This window comes from Mustela lutreola, chromosome 5 (genome assembly GCF_030435805.1).
Source record: "Mustela lutreola isolate mMusLut2 chromosome 5, mMusLut2.pri, whole genome shotgun sequence".
In the NCBI taxonomy this organism is placed as follows: domain Eukaryota; kingdom Metazoa; phylum Chordata; class Mammalia; order Carnivora; family Mustelidae; genus Mustela; species Mustela lutreola.
In genome coordinates, this window is record NC_081294.1 from 40187175 (window position 1) to 40192881 (window position 5707).

Here is a 5707-nt window from a genome sequence, read left to right on the forward strand (position 1 = left end):
GGACTCCCCACCATGGATGGCCTCTAGGCGTTGATTTCTTCTTTTTGCTTCCTTTTCACCAAACAGTCCTTCCGGTTTTGCCAATTCTTAAGGTTGGTAATTGCTGGTCAGGTCAAACTAAGTTCCTGTGCTCAGTTTGCCTTCCTGGGGTTTTGCCTTTTAGAGTCTTACAGATTAAGCCCTCAATATCTTATTAGCGCCTAGAATTTTTTAAATTAAAATAAAGTTAACAATTAATTTCACTCAGGATTTGTTTTTTAAGTTGCTCTTAATGGAATGGAAGAAACCTCTGGTTCTTCTTATTTATGGTAAAACTCTGGGGTATTCTTTATGAGAACTCAAGAGAGATCAGGAGGCATGCCACTCACTATATCAAACTTACAAGCTTATTTCATTAATTGAAGTTGACTCAAATAGAGTCCTATACTACCTCAACAAGATTCTAAGGACTTAAATGAAATTTAAAACTCTCACGAAGCATGGATCTGATTTTCTATCTAGAATGTAACCACACGAATATAAGGTTTGGTATTGACTTATTACAAGTTCTCTAAAACTAACAGGCTATGAAACCCAAACCTTTAAAAATGAAGCTATAGAAATGTCCACATCATCAATGACATTTTCATCTGTATGTTCTTTCTACCTTATGGATTGCAGATTAGCTTTTGATAGCTTAATTGGGGATGAGAAAATTTCAAAAAGAAGTGTTTTCCAATATAGAAGGAGAGTTATTGTCAGTGATAAGGAGAAAATTCAGGTCCTTATAATTATAGAGCGAGTACCTAGTAATTACATGAGAAAAACCTCTTACAGATAACAATGTAATCTAAACCGTCCAGTTTAGGGTAATTTTCCTTATTTAAAAAGTGCCAAACACAATTAGTGTTGAATAATTTTCAAAAGAATCACGAACCTTCATCTCTCCTGTTCACGATGACTCCAGCCTGGACAGACAAGTTCCTGTTTTCAGGAATTAGTCACCCACAAATGAACCCTTATGACATAAATGAAACCTGTGACTCTTTAAGCCCCCGGTTTATTTCCATGAGGTCAATTTAAACCCCAAAGATTTTGTTCTATCAAAGAAATTATCCCGTCGTCCTTGCAATGCTGTGGAGTAATTATTAGCTTTGACCACAATTCTGCCACTGTTACAGCTTCCCCACCTGCCCAGACCAAGAGTGATCTCCCCGTCTCTGGAATGCAGGTTGCACTTGGACTTCATACCACTCCACTGGCACTTAGCATTGCATAATGTTACTTAGCCTTTTAAGTGCATGGCTGTCTCCTCTGGGAGACGAACCCTTGAAGGACAAGGACTCTGCCATGCCATGCCTCATTACATGTCCCTGAAGTGCCCACCCAATCCAGTGCCTCCTACACGGATACATGTTTACTGAGGGAAGTGAGGATTCCAATTAGATTTGAGTGAGAAATGTGTCTTATTTGTTGTTTCCTCAATGCCCAGCACGTTGTCGGGTCCACACTAGGTGGTCAAGAAAAGTTCATTGAAGGAATGGACAAATGAATGGAGGAATGACTGGGTAGATGCAAACCTGGTTAGAAACATACACGTGGAGAGTGGAGAACAGTGTGATCAGATTGTTCTTCAGGCTTCCTTTCTGTAAATGCAAAAGTTATCACACTTTCTTCTTTTTCTTTTCAGTTGACCCTGAAAGGATAGACAGACTATGACTTAATCAATTTACCCAAGTACCAGTAAACTGCACACCCTTTTTACTTGCCCCAGGGATACAGGATGTAAAGTCAAGTGCCCTCACTCTCTCCCCAATGCCCAATGCCCAAATCTCTCCCCAATGTTGTTTTGTGAACAAACTGAGAAGTCCTGCGTCTGTGACATTTAGTTCCTGATCTTCTCTGTTCAGAGAGAGGATGTGACCCATTCCTTGGGATTTAGAGAAAATAGAATATTGGGAATCTCTATTTGACCATTTGACCATAATAAGAGACAAGTGTTAAAATGATATAAAGAAAGAGTTTGGAAGGTCACACCTAGTAGCTAAAAGCTATGTGTATCAGTACTGGATTAGCAGTGGACCAGTACTGGTTTAGAGCACCATTTTCCTAATTAGATGTATTCTCTGAGATTCCTGCTAGCTCATGGGTGCAACGAATTATGGTAGGAAATACAGATTTTAGGGTTTGATGAACTGAGTGTCACATTCTAGCTTCACTTTTCCCAAGTTGCACTGACTTTGAGCAAGTCTTATAGTTCTGAGCCCCCTGCCGAGCTCCAACAACATATGAGTTGAAGGAGCCAAAACTCTTGTTTTCTTATGGCCTCTCTTATGAAAACTTTTGCCAATTAAAGCATCTTTCTTCTTTTCAATGCTATCATAATACCAGGCTACAAACTTACCTTTGGACCGAGTTCCCTTTTCTCCCCCAAATTCAATTCCCAAGACAAAAATAGAGTGGGTGTGTTTGCCAACGTCATCTCATAAATCTGCATGGTTAAAAATTATGTTAATCAGCATTGGTGTTTTAACCATAGGCACTTATTTGAATTTTTTCTTAGTTTTAGAAATAGGATTGATTCAATATTATTATCCTACACTCGAACTTCCCATTAAACACATTTCCCTGGTAGAAACCTCCCGATCTCAACTTGCTAACTCCTCAAAAGCCCTTTGTCCTTGGGATTCTCATGATGTAATCACTACCGAGGACACATGGATAGTAAGCGTTCACATGAAATGTCAGTTTGTAGGAGTAAGCCTGTGGACTCAGGCCACATGAGCACAAAATGCCTGGGTACCACGTGGAGGGCAGTAAGGCTAAGTAACTGCCCTTGCGACTATGCTTTTAGAGCACTTGTCACAGTGAGCCTAATACTTGGTTGGGCTGTTTGTGTGCTCCTTGAAAACAGATAGTCTGGCGGCTCCTGAGTGGCTCAGTCAGTTAAGCATCTGTCTTTGGCTCCTGGGATTAAACCCCAAGTCAGGCTCCCTGCTCAGTTGGGAGCCTGCTTCTCCCTCTCCCCCTGCCCTTACCCACTCCCACGCACGCTAGCACTCTCTGTTTCTATCTCTCAAATAAATTTTAAAAATCTTAAAAAAAAAAAAAGAAAGAAAGAAAAGAAAACAGATTCTCAGTCTTCTCTCTGTTTTACTTCCATTGCCTCCTATTGTCACCAGGTAAAGGAGCACCGACTTCCTAACAAACTGGGCCGGAAATCCTATATCCTAAGGAGGGTGGGTTTTTGGTCTGTTTGGTTTTTGTTTTTTAAAATAGGATCACCTTTGGAGGTAATGCAATTGTTCTAACAATGCGGACATCGCTAAATGGAAACTCTCCTTGGTAGGAAATATTTGTCTTTTGAGGATGGATTTTTAGGTTTATTTTATTTGATGGCTACTGAGTCTTGTGAAGAAGTCTTGCAGCTGATACCTGTTTGAGGAAAACAAAACAAAACAAAACATAAAAAACAAACAACAAACCCCACAACAACAACAACAAAAGAACAAAAAACCAAAACAAGTCCCCCCCCCCCCCCCCCGCCCATGTCATTTATAATGTGGTCAGATTGATTTGTCTGTGTAGCGAAACTATCCTTTCAGACTCAGTTGTAGAGGATGAAATCCCCTCCAGTTAGTTCGGGCAAGTCATTCTGTAGGGGCTGTATGAAATGGAAGTTGGAGAACAAATTTCAGGTTGTGATGCCTAAAACCATACCTCGGAGCAAGGCTTCTGAGGGAGAGCACGTAACTACTTTTGTTCAGCCTGGGAAATACTGGCTTCCAAACCACATCGCCACTGCTGCCGATGATGCCATGAGGAGCCCCCCTGAGCCGGAAGCTGCCCGGAGGGCTGCAGGTGCCAGATCTGCCACACCTGCCATTATCAGCGCCAGCAGAATGGGTGTCCCACGCCTTGCCTTGTGACACCAAAATGCCATCATTGCCCACTCAGAGGTATAAAAGCCAAATGCCTTCATCACTCAGCTTGCTAACAGAAAGGGCAGAAGGGCACCCCCCCGTCCCCGCAAACTCCAGATGCGTATCTTGTGCAGGTGCACAGAAGGTTGAGCCTACATCATAGCTGGAAAGGGAGAAGGGACCTGTCATTTGTAGATTCACAGAGTCTAGAGTACACCAAGGATCGAGAACGGAGTTCCCCAAAGTGGGACCCTCCGACAATCTACAGCAGGATCTCTTGGTGAATTGGTGAAAATGCAGATTCCCTGTCCCCATGCCAGCTCTCTGAGGTTAAGGCCCAGGAATCTGCATCGCAAGGGCACTTACATGGTCAAAAGTGGCTTTTACATTTGGCAATGTATAGTTCAAAGTGTAGTTCATCACCCACTTACAGGCGCTGGGATCAATTTAGCGGGCTGCGATTAGTACTTTTAAAACAAGAAAGAGAGCATAATAAAAGAGAAGATAACTGAATGTATCACTTTGTAGTAAAGATAAAGTATTGTTTCATAGAACTTTTTGTTTTAGTTACATACGTACAGATATGAGCAGATCAGGAAGTCAGACCTATTTTTTAGTGTGTCTTGTGATCAACCTGTTGGAAAAACTCTTCTCTGGAAGGGGGTAAAACAGCTGTCGGTGCTAATTCTCCCAAGTCACGGCTGCCATAAACAACCCAAAACCTGTTCCAGAAAGAAGCTTTAAAAATGTTCTGCAGTGACAGACCATTATTTAATCATTGTTTAATCTCCCAAGAGGCCACTGTGAGAAATAGAATTAGAGAAGGAATGGGCTCTTATCAAACATCTTCTGTGGGCCCGACCATCTGCCAAGGGCTTTCCACATTTCCTTGGATGAACCTCCTCACCACGAGGGGGAAGTTGCTATTATCCTTCTCTTCTCACAGAGAGGAAATGTGGCTCAGGGCAGGAGCTTCTCCAGAGGCCGTGGGCAGGAAGGGTTGGGGCTGGATGTTGGAGAAACGGTAGTCTCAAAGAGAAGAAGGGAAGCCCTGCTGACATTATTGACATTTAAGGGGGGGGAAATTCACGCCCCTTGAGAAATGGGGTTCTTGCGAAGGAAGCAATAGCCTTTTCCTGAGCTGCATCTACCACGGGGCCCTGCAAAAGGCACTGAATACATAATGTGCTTTGTTGTTGTTCCTAAGATTGGTCTGTAGCGATTTTATATTTCAGATGATAGAAGTAATATAATTTATTAGAGAAAACCTGGAAAATAAGAAAACTTGGAAAATAAAAAAAAAGAAAAATATTTAAAAAAATAAGAAAAATATAAATAAGAAATATAAATAAGAAAAAATTAAAGCGAAGCACTTTCACACACAAATACACAGACATGAACACAGATTGCAACTTCATTTTTATATTAATATATGCATAGGTATGCATGTATATGTATATACGGTATCCCGATTTTGCTTAGTGACATTTGCCAATACCACTAAATACTCATTAAAACCATCAGTTTTAAACAGTCATAGAAGTGTGTTGTTATTCATTTAAATGAGGTCTTACTTTTAGACATTTAGGTTTTGAACTTTTTTTTAAGACTTTATTTACTTATTTGTCAGAGAGAGAGGGCGCACAAGTAGGGGGTGCAGCAGGCAGAGGGAGAAGCAGGCTCCCATCTGAGCAAGGAACAGGAAACAGGACTCGATTCCAGGACCCTGGGATCATGACCTGAACCGAAAGCAGATGTTAACCGGCTGAGCCACCCAGGTGTCCTGGTTATTTTGCATTTTTGAC

General features: G+C 41.5%; 1 long non-coding RNA gene across 1 annotated transcript; it reads right to left on the bottom strand.

Moving 5' to 3' along the window:
* Positions 1-1438: 1438 nt before the first annotated feature.
* LOC131831331 (uncharacterized) lies at positions 1439-3837 on the bottom strand. Its single transcript, XR_009353600.1, has 3 exons — positions 3700-3837; positions 2384-2470; positions 1439-1675 (listed from the first exon to the last, which is right to left on the bottom strand). It is a non-coding gene; the product is annotated as an uncharacterized LOC131831331 (long non-coding RNA).
* Positions 3838-5707: the final 1870 nt, after the last annotated feature.